Source organism: Acanthaster planci, linkage group LG11 (assembly GCF_054643075.1).
Source record: "Acanthaster planci isolate LZ-2023a linkage group LG11, COTS_SCS, whole genome shotgun sequence".
Taxonomy (NCBI): domain Eukaryota; kingdom Metazoa; phylum Echinodermata; class Asteroidea; order Valvatida; family Acanthasteridae; genus Acanthaster; species Acanthaster planci.
The window spans coordinates 6,930,520-6,945,387 of NC_141787.1; the positions used below are offsets into that span (position 1 = coordinate 6,930,520).

General features: G+C 50.7%; 3 pseudogenes; 1 reads left to right on the forward strand and 2 right to left on the reverse strand.

Moving 5' to 3' along the window:
• Window positions 1-448: 448 nt before the first annotated feature.
• On the reverse strand, window positions 449-1,996 carry LOC147797299 (large subunit ribosomal RNA; annotated as a pseudogene).
• Window positions 1,997-2,692: 696 nt separating this feature from the next.
• On the reverse strand, window positions 2,693-3,384 carry LOC147797300 (small subunit ribosomal RNA; annotated as a pseudogene; the record flags this gene model as incomplete).
• Window positions 3,385-6,206: 2,822 nt separating this feature from the next.
• The window catches only part of LOC147797301 (uncharacterized), a 61,882-nt pseudogene continuing 53,220 nt past the window's right edge, over window positions 6,207-14,868 (forward strand).

Here is a 14,868-nt window from a genome sequence, read left to right on the forward strand (position 1 = left end):
TCTGTCCCCGGGCCGGAGGCCCAGGTCCCTCCCCGCCCGACGGCCCGTCGCACGACGGCATTGGGACCGACTTGGAAACTCGCCGCCCCGGCGCTACTCCCCGAAAGCCCTCCTGCGGGGTATACTGCCAACCCTGGATTTCAAGTCGGTTTGGGGCAGCCCCCTCAGACTCGCGGCCCAGCAGCTCATTCCAGGCCGCCGGGCGAGCGCCGTAAGTCCCGGCGGGCCCTCCTCCGCCGCCGGTCCTCCCCGGTCTCCCCCTCCTTTGGGTCCGGCCCGCCCGAAGGCCGCCTGCCGGCCGGCCCTTCACAACCCACCACGCCGCCCCAACCCGCCGCCACCTCTCTCCGGCAGCCGCCTCCTCCCGCCGCCGCCGCCCGTCCTCCGACCCGGCCCACCGGGATCGGCCCGTCTGCGGCGCGGGCAAATCCCTTGGATCGAATGGTTTAGTTTCAGCAGATCGCAGCGAAGCGGCTGCTCTACTGGGCACGACACCCCGATCCATACCCAAGTCGTCTGCAAGTGATCTTGCGTCCCTCTCTAGACGGCAGTTCCGCCAGAAGCTCCCGGCCCCCGCCTGCGGGTTAGGGAATATTGACCCGATCCCCTTTCGCCCAGGGGGCGAGTCCCTGGCCCCGCGAGGAGGGAGGTGCCGCCTCCGCTCGGAGCGGATCTTTCCTGGGGCTTAGGATCGACTGACCCATGTACAACTGCTGTTCACATGGAGGCCTTCTCCGCCACTCGGCCCTCGAGGATCTCACTTGAATATTTGCTACCACCACCAAGATCTGCACCCGAAGCGGCTCCACGAGGCCTCGCAGCCGGCGCTTCGATGCGCACCGCGGCAGCCCTCCTACTCGTCAGGGCGTACCACCCGGGCGGCGGTCCCACTCGCTCTCTGTCCCGACGGCCAGATGTGGGCAGCACGCTCAGCGCCGTCCATATTCAGGGCTAGTTGATTCGGCAGGTGAGTTGTTACACACTCCGACTTCCATGGCCATCGTCCTGCTGCCCGTATCAACCAACGCCTTTTCTGGGCTCTGATGAACGTCGGCCGCAATGAGGCGCCCTAACCCGGCGTTCGGTTCATCCCGCAGCGCCAGTTCTGCTTACCAAGAATGGCCCACTGGGCGCCATGCATTTAGGGCCTGGCCTCGAGCCGGCAGGTAGGGCCCCGCACCAATTTAAAGTTTGAGAAAAGGTTGAAGTGATTTCGGCCCCAAGTCCTCTAATCAATCGCTTTACTGGATGCAACTGCTCTCTCTCTTTTCTCGGGCGCCAGCTATCCTGAGGGAAACTTCGGAGGGATCCAGCTACTAGACGGTGCGATTAGTCTTTCGCCCCTATACCCAAGTCGGGCGATCGGTTTGCAGGTCAGAATCGCTGCGGACTTCCACCAGAGTTTCCTCTGGCTTGGTCCTGCTCGGGCATAGTTCACCATCTTTCGGGTCCTAGCATGCCCGCTCTCCCTCCGCCGCAGCCACGGGGAGCTGGCGTCTGGCGGTTAGGGGGTGCGGGACCGCAGAGGGCACCGCGCCGGCCGCGCTGATTTTTCCCAGTTCGATCTGCACGGCCCTCCCGTTTGCTTCTCAACAGCTTCACGTACTCTTGAAGTCTCTCTTCAGAGTGCTTTTCAACTTTTCCTCACGGTACGGCTCTATCGGTCTCGTGCCGGTATTTAGCCTTGGATGGAGTTTACCACCCGCCTTTTGGTTGCGCTACAAAACAACCCAACTCCCAGAAGCCCTGGCCGGAGGCCGGACGGGCGGCGCCCGCAGGGGCCTGACACCCGCCACGGGAGGGAAGGGGGCCTCGATGAAAGGGACCTCGGCACCGCTGCGACAGCCGGACCGGACTTCCCTACGCCACAGTTCCCGTGGGCCCGCTAGGGGCCCAGGGATTCGGCGCTGGGCTCTTCCCGCTTCGCTAGCCGCTACTGGGGGAGTCCTTTTTAGTTTCTTTTCCTCCGCTTAGTGGTATGCTTAAATCAAGCGGGTCCTCTCGTTCGACCTGAGGTCGATGGGTTCGCAATAGGCCTCGTCTCTATCTCTCTCGCCTCCCGGACCACCTGGGGCCTTGGAGGCTGCCAGGAAGGGGGGCCCCTCCGTGGCCCGTCCGCGCAGGCTCTCTTCTCTATCTCTCTCGGCGCTGGGCGCCCGCTCCCTCTCCGGCGGTCCACTTGGAGATGTGCCACGGGGCCGGCGGCACTCGGTCCCCGCTGGCTGGGCTTGGTCTCCTTTTTTTCTCTCTTGGCCTGCCCTGCCTGCCTGCCTGGCCTCCTTCCGGCACGCTCCCTCGAGGCCGCCCGTGTCTTTCTTGTTCCGCTCGGGGGGACGACCGGCGCTCGTGGGTGGGGCGGATACTCAGCGCCGCCCTGCCACACCACGGCGGACTCCCCCGAAGAGCTACTCGGCCCTCCGCGCGGAGACCGCAGCCGGCCGGTGCCCCTTCGCCTGCCCGCAGATTTCCTATATCATCCTCCCCGGAGAGCCGGGGACCCGTGCCGCAACCTCCCGGTCTCTTGGCACTCCCCTTGTTGCCGCCTGCAGCCAGTGTCATCGCGGCTCCTCGGGCGCACCCCGGCTTGGGCTACTCCCGCCTACACCCGGAAGACAGTACAGTGGCCGGCCCTCTCCGTCTCGGCGGACGGAAGGGGGCCGACCGGGCACGCTCTCTCTGCTCGGTAATGATCCTTCCGCAGGTTCACCTACGGAAACCTTGTTACGACTTTTACTTCCTCTAAATGATCAAGTTCGATCCTCTTCTGGACGCAGGAGCAGGGCGCCGGGGGCGCCCCTCCGCGGCCCGTCCGAGGATCTCACTAAACCATTCAATCGGTAGTAACGACGGGCGGTGTGTACAAAGGGCAGGGACGTAATAAACGAAAGCTGATGACTCGCGCTTACTGTGAATTCCTCGTTCAAGGGAGACAATTGTAACTCCCTATCCCAAGCACGAATGAGGTTCAACGGATTGCCCAGACCTTCCGGCCAAGGGCGGCTACCCGCTGATCCCCTCAGTGCAGCGCACGTGCGGCCCCGAATATCTAAGGGCATCACAGACCTGTTATTACTCAATCTCGCGTGACTGAACGTGACTTGTCCCTCTAAGAAGTCCGCGCCCGGCGGGGCGGCCGGCGCGACTATTTAGCAAGCCAGAGTCTCGTTCGTTATCGCAATTAACCAGACAAATCGTTCCACCAACTAAGAACGGCCATGCACCACCAGCCACAGAATCAAGAAAGAGCTCTGAATCTGTCAGTCCTCACTGTGTCCGGGCCGGGTGAGTTTCCCCGTGTTGAGTCAAATTAAGCCGCAGGCTCCACTCCTGGTGGTGCCCTTCCGTCAATTCCTTTATCTTTCAGCTTTGCAACCATACTTCCCCCGGAACTGAAAGACTTTGGTTTCCCGCAGACTGCCCGCCGCGTCATTGGAGATCAACCAGGTAGCCCCTTGGGGCCGGGGCCCGCCAACTCGGGCCCTCCGGACTGCTCGGCCGCGCCGCGGCTGCCGGGCCGCGGCGCCGGAGTCCTGCGCCTTTCTGCTCTCGCTCGCCGCCTGGCCTCCGCTGGAATGCCGCCCGCCGCCGGTCCTTCGCCCTCTCCAGCCCGGCCGGGGCGGCACTTCCTCTCACCGCGACGTGAGTGCGCCTTGGGCTGCCGGGACCCGGCGGAGGTCGGGTGCGGCCCGCCCTGGGCGGGCCGCACCCGACCCCAGGACTGCAGCGGAGAACCCGCCGTTCTCCGAGGGGCCCGGTCTCCCCTCTCCCTCGCTCTCTCCCGCTCGCTCTTCCGCAGCGGGCCGTGCTGCCGCTCCAGCCCCTCCTGAAGGCTAGCGGCCACGCACCACCGCACCTCCCCGTTCCAACACCTCTGGGCATGAAGGGGTCGGCCGGCCGCGCCGAAAAACGCCGTTGACGGAGCGCCCAGAGGGCCTCCCGGCTGGGCGGCGAGCCGCCACTTTTGTCCAGCCGCTCCGGAGCGGGGCTTGTCCAGACCCCAGGGGGAATCGCTCCGGAGGCTTGGGCTTCACCGTGTAGGAATAGCCGTATCGTATGGACAATATATGGCTGTAATGATTTCTGGCAGCTGGAGCTGAGATCGAGACCACCCTCCCCCCTATAAATAGGCAAACCAGGGAGTGGGGGTTAAGGTCCAAAATGCTCTCATTGAAATAGGCACGTTTCGGGCCCAACCTGTCCCGGCGCAAAGCCCTCTCAGAGGCCTTGGGTGGGCCAGCGAGCCGATGGACGGCAGGCCGGAGACGCCCGGCCCGCTTTCCGCGGGCAACCCCGGACATCCGAACTTCTCGGACCAGGTTTTCCGAGGAAGGCGATTTACCGCGCTGCACCACCCGCCCCGCCGGCCTGGAGCCGTTTTCGCCCGGGGAAGCGTGTCGGAAATGCACGGCTTTAGGGGGGTGGCGTGCGGCTGCGGCAGTTTTTTTCCCCAGGACTGCAATTTGCCGCGCCACATCACCAGTCCCCGCTGCTCCGGAGCTGGGCTTGTCCAGACCCGAGGGGGAATCGCTCCAGAGCCTTGGGCTCCACCGTGTGGAAATGGCCGTATCGTATGGACAATATATGGCTGTAATGATTTCTGGCAGCTGGAGCTGAGCTTGAGACCACCTTCCCCCCTATAAATAGGCAAACCAGGGAGTGGGAGTTAAAGTCCAAAATGCTCTCATTGAAATAGGCAAGTTTTGGGCCCAACAGACCCTGACGAGAGACGCTCTCGAGAGCCGGAGATCCGACCTTTCGCGGACAACGAAGTCCGAGGAAGAAATCTTCAGCGGGCGCCCACGCAACGCCGCCCGTCCGGCACCCACGGCGGGACGGGCGCCGCCCGCTGCAAGACTCTGTCCCCGTGCCGGAGGCCCGGGTCCCTCCCCGCCCGACGGCCCGTCGCACGACGGCATTGGGACCGACCTAGCAACTCGCCACCCCGGCACTACTCCCCCAGAGCCCTCCTGCGGGGTATACTGCCAACCCTGGAATTCAAGTCAGTTTGGGGCGGCCCCCTCAGACTCGCGGCCCAGCAGCTCATCCCAGGCCGCCGGGCGAGCGCCAGTTCACTCCACCGTCAGTCTTGGCGGGCCCTCCATTTTCAAGGGCCGGTTGGAGCTTGCCGGACACCGCCGGAGACGCGGCGCTGTACGGGGCCGCAGCCCCTAGCTCCGGTCAAGCCGATTCCAGGGATCCCGCCCCTTACCAAGAAAAGAAAACTTTTCCCGGGGCCCCAGCCGGCGTCTGCGGGCTTGCTTGCTTCGCAGCTCGGACCGCCATGGAGGACGGACAATATTTCTGAACCCTGCGGGCTCAGAAATATTGACCCAATTCCCTTTCGCCCGGGGGGCAAGGCCCCAGCCCCGCGAGGAGGGGGGGCGCCCGCCTCCGCTCGGAGCGGATTTTCCCTAAGGCTTAGGATCGACTGACCCATGTACAACTGTTGTTCACATGGAACCCTTCTCCGCCACTCGGCCCTCGAGGATCTCACTCGAATATTTGCTACTACCACCAAGATTTGCGCCCACAGCGGCTCCACGCGGCCGGTGCTTCGACGCACACCGCGGCGGCCGTCCTACTCGCCGGGGCGTACCACTAGGGCGGTAATCCCACTCACTCTCTGCCCCGACGGCCGGGTGTGGGCGGCACGCTCAGCGCCATCCAGTTTCAGGGCTAGTTGATTCGGCAGGTGAGTTGTTACACACTCCTTCCGACTTCAATGGCCACCGTCCTGCTGTCTGTATCAACCAACGCCTTTTCTGGGCTCCGATGAGCGTCGGCCGCAATGCGGGGCTTCACCTGGTGGCCCCCAGACTCGCAAGCCCGATAGACTCCTTGATCCGTGTTTCAAGACAGGTCGGCAGGGCTCGCAAATTTCGCCCGCGGACCCGGGGCGCCTCAGCGCGGCCGACACCGGCCCGGACGGGGACCGCCGGCCCGGCGCCACCTGGGACGGTCGAGGCGGGCGGGGCCCTCCGGCGGGCCTAGAGTCGGGTTCGCCCGGGGAACCGCCCTGAGTTTTGCGCTCGATTGTGTCGGAAATGCACGGCTTTAGAGGGTCTTTGTAGTGTGTTTTTTATTATTTCAATTGATAAAGTGTTTCTACCTGAACAATTTTTTGCTCATTTTACCTTGGTTACACCGCCTTGATATCAATAAAAAAAAACTGTCTCAAAAAAAAAACTCTCCTCACTAACATAAGAATGTGTGACGTTAACTCCGGAGGTTGGCATACTTTCCCGGTTTTCCGTGGCAGCTCAATCGGCAACGTCACACGCACCTCTTGTAAATTTTCTTGAGAATTTCGCCGCACTCCTTCACGAAAATAACGTATTTTTTTCAGAATGCCAAAGACCTGTATTGTTGCTGGTTGCAGCAACACTACCAAAGATACTTTTAGTCTGCATCGTTTTCCATCTGACCCAAAATGTAGACGAATTTGGACGGCGAAAGTGAAACTGTCCCAAGCCAAGTGGTCGGACCAAACGAGCACTCAGTGATCTGCTCCGCACACTTCGAGCCTTCTTGTTTTGATCGAAACCTCAACGATCAACAACATCAGTTTGGGATTAAGTTCAAGGCAATGCTTCGTCCCGATGCTGTACCCACAATATTTCTAATAAGCAAGAAAAGTGAGCCGGTACTGGAAGATAAGAGGAAGGGTGCTTTTGCAAACCGCCAGCGACTCCGAGTAAGTTTTATCGTTTCTCACTCGCCATGCATTCACGTTAGTTTCATAATCGCATGGTGCATGTAATCGTTTTGTACACGTTTTGTTAATTTTGGTTGTTTATTCTGTTGATCATAAAGCTAGAAACACTGAACAGAAATAGTAGCCTACTTTGATATTTGTACATCTTGATAGACTAATGACGGGGCAGGGTTGAAATCGGTTAACACTTTCTTGTTGACATTAATCTGGTCACTCACTAATATGCAAGGTGCAGTTCTTCTTCAATCAGCATGAGCCTTACTGATCGTGACATTCATGTGTGTGCCATGAAGATAAGAAGCAACAATATCATTAGTCGTAAGGTTTCCGCACCTGATTTTGTTTCTTCTGCCTTTCAATATATTTTTCATTATATACGCACAACTGTGGTAGTTTATAAATGACACTGTTGTTTTACTGAACTATTTCTCCTATTCATTTCAACAAGGATTAATTTCATTTAATTTGTTTTCTTTCATTGGAAACTGCTATCAGGTTATAAAGGATGTGCTTCCACGGAAACAAGCCAGAAGAGAGAGCAACCAGGTCCGAAAGGTTGGGGATAGAACCTTGTGCATAGAAAGTGTGCCAGACCCAGAGTGATTCCAGTTGTGTCGGTAAGTCCATCACAATCACTTACTCCCTTCAACTATTGTTGAACATTCAAGAGGAACAAATAGGTATTGTTCTTTCAATTTTTCTCTCTGGAAATTTTTTTTAAATAACTTTCATTTTGTTCTTTTACATGTCTAGAATGTGGATGCTGCTTGTCAGACTGATCCAGTGAAAATTCTTTGATGCAATATACGTAAGTATCAAAATGCATTTATCAAGATGTATTTTTGCGTTGGGGAGATGTTAATTATATATAACGGGTTTGCCCGTTTGCCTATTTAAAATAGTTACATGTAGATATGTAGATATGCCGTGCTGGTCCAGCTGGTTCTCGGGCAAGCACTGAGCATACAGTGCTTATAAATATACGTTGGGTAAGGGCAAACCCGTTATATATCAAAATGCATTTGAAATGTCTATTTTTGTTATCATATTAATTTATAAATGGCATTTTTTCTTCTTATTCGGTTTTATTGTTCTCGTCACAGTTCATGATAAACAACAAATTTATCAAATTTATACAATTTTTTTCTGATAGATACCGATGCCGGAATACAAGCTGTTTCCGAAGTCAGCGAAACTGGAATAAAATGCAAGCTGCTTGATGATGCAGAAGTTGAAGAATTAGAAGAGGAAGAGTTAGAAGAGGAACAAGAGCGTGATGAGTCCTCCGACTATGAACCATCCTCCTCATCATCTTCGTCATCATCTTCAGAACCTTGTTGCACCCGGTCATTCAAAAAGTAAGTACGATAGATGCAGTATATGAAACTAGAATTTATTTTATAAGGTTACAACAGAAACAAAGCGAAATGCTTTTTTTTAATTTAAAATTAACCTTCTCTCATCGCAGAGTAGAAACTACTTTTCATTCCTACACTCACCGTGGTATCACCTTGGTTTATCCAAATGCCATTGATCTTTTGTAAACAGAAGGGTAAGAACTCCACAGACCGTTCCAATATCACCGGATGTTCTTCCTCAAGATCATCCTAAGTACACTGTGTTCGAGGGGGAGCTCTTCCAACATTTCAGGACGTGTTTCAAGTGCGGTTCACGGAAGATCAGTCTGATGAAACGAACTGTGGGGACGTTCGTTTCTGTTTTTAAGCGATGAGGGGCCTGCAAGTCCAGGGGGACGACCTGGAGTTCCCAGCCATGGCTGGGTGCAACACCTGCAGGAAATCTGCTACTCTCTGCAGCTTTCCCGTTTGCTGTTGCCAGCCCAGCAAAGGGGGCAGCTTGAATTTTGCTGCGCACTTTTTTCTCCCACCAGAAGAGACACCTCTTGCCATCAGTTAAAGCGGTGTGGACACAACACATCACCGAAGTAAAGCTTCGTCTGAAAGCTGATAGTCAAACGCTAGTCATCGGCGGGGATGGACGTGCAGATAGTCTAGGCCACTCCGCTAAATATGGGAACTACACTGCAATAGAACTCAACGCCAACAAGATTGTTGATATTCAGCTTGTACAGGTGAGTCTTTGTTTCTGAAGAAAGGTAGAGTTGATGTACATGCGATGGTTTTCGATAAATGGTTCTCGACAATTTGTACGAGCAAAAGGATGCATTCATTTCATTAACTTTATTCTGTATACAAAGTCAATTTGAAAGTTGATTATTTCAATTTGCTGCTGCCGCTGTGCCTTGATTGACAGCCTCAGATTGACTGTTTGTTACTAACATTTAGTACATATATTTGTTGTGTATTCATTTTTTAGTGCAAAGAAGTCAAGAGTAGCTACCACATGGAGCTGGAGGGCTTCAAAAGGACAATGGCAACCCTACGTGAAGCTGACCCCACTGTCTGCAAAATCTGTCTGATAAATAGGACTAGACTGTTCACTTGTGTGGTGGATTTGATACATGGTTTAGTTATTTAGATATTTTGCCGTGTGATGCAAGCCTCTTTACTTGAAAAGTGAGCACTGTTCCTGTCATTTTTATGATATATTTTTAATATGTTGACTCGAGTTGTCGTATTTTCAGTTGTGTCAAATGTTGATCCTGACTGTCCCATTCTCTAACCCAATCACCAACACTCACGATATCCTAACCTTAACACCAAGAATATCCCTCACCCTACTGTCCCTAACCATAACCACAAACCTATATATCCGTAACCCTAACCACCAACCTATATATCACTAAATCCGACCACAACCCCAATCCTAACCCTTACCCTACAGCTACCCTAACCCTAACCCTTACTCTAACCCTAACCACAACCCTAGCCCTAACCACAAACCTATATATCACTAGCCCTAACCACAATCCCAATCCTAATCCTGACCCTATCCCTATCCCTACCAGTAACCCTATCTGTAATCTAAATATATCCCTAACTCCAACACTATTATCCAACCCCTAAGCCTAACCCTAACAACAAACCTATATATCACAAAATCTAACGACAACCCCAATCTCAACCCTTACCCTACTCCTAACCCTTACTCTAACCCTAACCCTAGCCCTAACCACAAATCTTTATATCACTAACCCTAACCACAACCCCGATCCTAACACTTACCCTACCCCTACTCCTAACCCTAACCACAAACCTATATATCACTACATCTAACCCTAACCACAACCCCAATCCTAACCCTTATCCTACCCCTAACCTTAACTCTTACTCTAACCCTAACCCTAGCCCTAACCACAAACCTTTATATCACAAACCCTAGCCACCACCCCAATCCTAACCCTTACCCTATCCTTAACCCCAACCCTATTATACTGCCCCTAAAACTAACCCTAACCACAAACATATATATCAGTAAATCTAACCCCAACCAAATCCCCAATCGTAACCTTCACCCTACCCATACTCCTAACCCTATATGTAGCCCTAACCCTATCCCTAACCTTATTATCCTAACCCAAGCCCTACCCCTAACCACAAACCTATATATCGCTAAGCCTAACCCTAACCACAACCCTAACCGTAGCCCTAACCACAAACCTATATATCACTAAATCTAACCCTAACCACATCCTCAATCCTAACCCTTACCCCACCCCTAACCCTAATCCTTACCTTAACCCTAACCCTAGCCACAACCCCAATCCTAACCCTTACCCTACCCCTAACCCTAACCCTAACCACAAACCTATATATCACTACATCTAGCCCTAACCACAACCCCAATCCTAACCTTTATCCTACCCGTAACCTTAACTCTTACTCTTACCCTAACCCTAGCCCTAACCACAAACTTATTCATCAGAAACCCTAGCCACAACCCCAATCCTAACCCTTACCCCATCCCTAACCCCAACCCTAACCCTATCTGTAACCCTATCCCTAACCCCAACCCTATTATACTACCCCTAAAACTAACCCTAACCACAAACATATATATCAGTAAATCTAACCCCAACCAAATCCCCAATCGTAACCCTCACCCTACCCATACTCCTAACCCTATCTGTAACCCTAACCCTATCCCTATCCTTATTATCCTAACCCTAGCCCTACCCCTAACCACAAACCTATATATCGCTAAGCCTAACCATAACCACAACCCTAACCGTATCCCTACCACTAACCCTTACTCTAACCCTAACCGTAGCCCTAACCACAAACCTATATATCACTAAATCTAACCCTAACCACACTCTCAATCCTAACCCTTACCCCACCCCTAACCCTAATCCTTACCTTAACCCTAACCCTAGCCACAACCCCAATCTTAACCCTTACCCTAACCCTTACCCTAACCCTAGCCCTAATCACAAACTTATATATCACTAACCCTAGCCACAACCCCAATCCTAACCCTTACCCTATCCCTAACCACAGCCCTAACCCTATCTGATACCGTATCCCTAACCCCAACCCTATTATACTACCCCTAACCCTAAGCACAATCATATATATATCAGTAAATCTAACCCCAACCAAAACCCCAATCCTAACCCTCACCCTACCCCTAACCCTATCTGTAACCCTAACCCTATCCATAACCCCAACCTTATTATCCTAACCGTACTCTAACCCTAACCACAAACCTATATATCCCTAAACCTTGCCCTAACCACAATACCAACCCTAACCCTTACCCTACCCCTATCTGTACCTCAACCCTATCCCTAACCCCAACCCTTTTATCCTAGCCCTAGCCCCAACCCTAACTGAGAAAACATGGCTGTTGCGTTTGAATATGGCAATGGTCGTTACCGTGAAAACAAAACATCAATCATCAATTAGAGCACCCTTTGAAAATAGGGAAACAAATTTTAAAAGCAAGGTTACTTGAGACAAAAATGTGCATTCTGAGGTTTTACATGAAAACAATTTAATTGTAGCTGTCCTTGAAATAAGAAGTTGGAAATTCAGATTTCCAAATCTAATATCTTCTTTGACAAATTATCTTGCATCTTTATCCAAGTTACATTTTATTTATAAATCACAAGATCACGTCATCATTTATGCCATTTCACATACGTCAGTCTGTGTACAAGCCAGTGTTAAGTCAAGGTTTCGATTCTCAAGGCCTGCGGTTGAATAAAAAGGTACCTTTTAGACAAATTGTACCCGAGTTAAAGAAAAAGGAAGAATATGGGCCTACATTGTGTTGTGTGTGTACAATCACAACTCTTTTGCAGGAGTTCATAGTAACTCCAAAGACGGTGTTTCATCATTCTGTTTTCATGCAAAGCACCTAGGGAAATACGGAATGGTCAATACTTGCATTTGATATTTTCTTAAGTTTTGAGAAATGGCAGGTAAATTTTGGTAGTGTTCTATTTGAGTTCGAAAAGAGACATATTCTTGACCAAGTAACTTGGGTGAATTTTTTTCCCTTGTCCCTTTTTGTAACTCGAATACGGACATAAAATTTAGGGCCAGTGAGGCTCTAGATATAAATCACAACATGAAGTTTCGGTCTTGCCAAAATTAAAAGTAACGTGGGTTACGTGGAGATAAAAACAAAACTGAATGGAGTGCACCGTGATACAGAGGCTGTATACAGCTTTTGGGACGTGATTAGGGTAAAACCCAAATCTTTACTGATTCGACATCCAGTGGATTCTCTGTCATTTTCTGTTCTTGAAATTCAAATAACTATAGGGATTGTTTGTTTGTTTTGCTTTTGTTTGACCAGTTTTCTGCTTGTATTTGGGGGAACAGATCTGTTGGCGTGACGCAAGAAGATTAATCCAATACAAGTGGGACATGCATGTCTTTTGTGAGGATTTCTGTTTGAAAATATCAAGTGATTCTGCAGTTGAAAGCAAGCGAAATTGTACTAAATGTCCTTCCGTCAATGAAATAAGGTGCCAGACTGTGCTGCCCCTTGATCTCTTTCTCTTGCACCGTCAATAATAAAAATTCATATAGAGATACGTCGCTGTTTTTTCGATTGAGATCACTAGGCAGAAATGGACCCCAACACGGTTGAAATCGGTTTTATTGTCGAACATTTAAGAAATGTAGATTATGAATAAAAAAGTGATCCGTGTATTCAACCCAGAAAATTGCCTTTAGAGTTTTGCGCTCACAAAAAAAAAAGTGAGGGGGGGGAAATATAAAAGTTATGTGGTGTTGACCAAGCATTCAGGCGCACGGACTCCTGAAATTCGCAAGGAATCGCAGTTACCGGCTTCCATATAGGACTCTTCTGGGATCTCGGGGTTCCCGGCCCACCACACTTCCTCCCTGCCCATCCATTTAACTCTAAAAAGAGTTTGAGCGACCATGCAAGGGAGGAAACGAGACAAGCCCCTAAGCCCTGGCCGCCGAGTCGGCCATACGTCTCGAACCTGTACTAAGGCGCTCACCTGGACTTCGCGGACAGTCCCAGCAGAAGAGCTTATCCCGTGGGCTAAGGTACTGTTGGTATTTGGCGGGGTGAATTAGAGTCTCTTATAGCTACTGACTGACAGCAAACTTTGGGAAAATAAAAGTCACCGGTGGGATTCGAACCCACGATATGACGATCTGATAACCACGAGCTTAACCATTTGGCAATTTCAGAGAATTGCTTCGGGTCGTTCATATTTACATAGATAACAAAACCATTATTAACCAACTTATACCGTACAGAATTTTGCTCTGCAAAGACTGAGCGATCAAAACGCTACAATAGTACATCATGTAGCAAAAATGCACAATTGGCCTGCACACAAATCTTACTGGCAGCTCTTCCTTGACAAATTTGAATTAATGCGCGCGCATCAATATGGCAAAGTTCCCGACTGCGAGTCCGTCCGGACACGTCTCAACTCTTAAAGGTTGTACTACACCAAAATACGCGCCCATAGGGGTGCTCTGCCCAATTCAGGGAGAATTCCTCGCCAAACTGGGGCGCTGAAAAAGTATCCCTAGAGTTTACTTGAAAAAGAGGAGATTGTGTGGCCGAAGAAATTGTGGGATTGTGGAAGAATGGCCCAGAATGAACTCTCCACATTCAAGCTCTCCCATCCCAGGGCAAAAGCACAGCAAAATGCTAAAGACAAATTGTTCCAAGAGACTGAAAAGGTGGAGGGATGTCATTTGAAAAATGGCTGCTGATGACAGACTTGGTAGCGTTCACTTTTTTAAGGGGGGGTTGGTGAATAATTAGAAAGTTCATTGGTTAAGTAACCTACTTAAAATTGCAAATCAATAGAAAGCTGAATGACCCAAGAGCACTCTGCTTTTTTGTTTTGTTTTGTTCTTTTTTAAGTTGCCGCTGGGGGGTTAGAGGCCCAAAGGACTTTGGATATACCGGTAGATCAACAATTGAATGTTAAAATGGAACATGAGCATGTTACTTACGTCTCTGATGATACTCTTCATAGGGAGGTACTGGATGTCTTACGGAACGTTCGTCCACCCAGATATCACGCCCAGTATATCCAATAAAACTCACTAGGTAAGACCATTCTTCATTTTTGACTACTTCAGCTGCACACCATCTTCCCAACTCATCGAATGCCTGGACGCAACATCCAACTGAGAATTTTGCTGTCATTTTTCCCTCTTTAGAAACTGAACATTTGTAGAACTGCACCAAAACTGTAAATTGATGAAAAATGAAGATTAGGAAGTCACCTTAACCTTGCCCTTATTTGGCAGCCAATTTACTCCGGAGACTCCATCATGAAAGGAAAAAAAAGGCCCCAGAATATTTCATTTTAACTGGTGACACAAATATCTCATTAATATTCTGTTTGCAAATGATTATTACTTTGTTACAAATTGCTTTTTTTTATACGTGCACCAAACATTTCATATAGATTATAAATGTACGTGACAATGAACTCTAAATTCTTATTTTTTGATTTTCATATCACTACGCAGCATCAAGCTAGTGATCAATCCAGCAATGAATGACCACAACCAGCGAAGGATGACACATATCCGTCATTCCCTTTGTACCAAGGACTGGTACCTTTAGCAGAGGTCAAAAGCATAGGACTACTGGTTTATCACCACAAGGGGGCAATAAAAATTGTCCACTGGGGAAAGCTTTCATTTCCGAATGGATGTTTTCTTTCCGAGTCAGAGAGGTCTAACTCGAATTCGTTTAAATGGGAGAAAATCGTA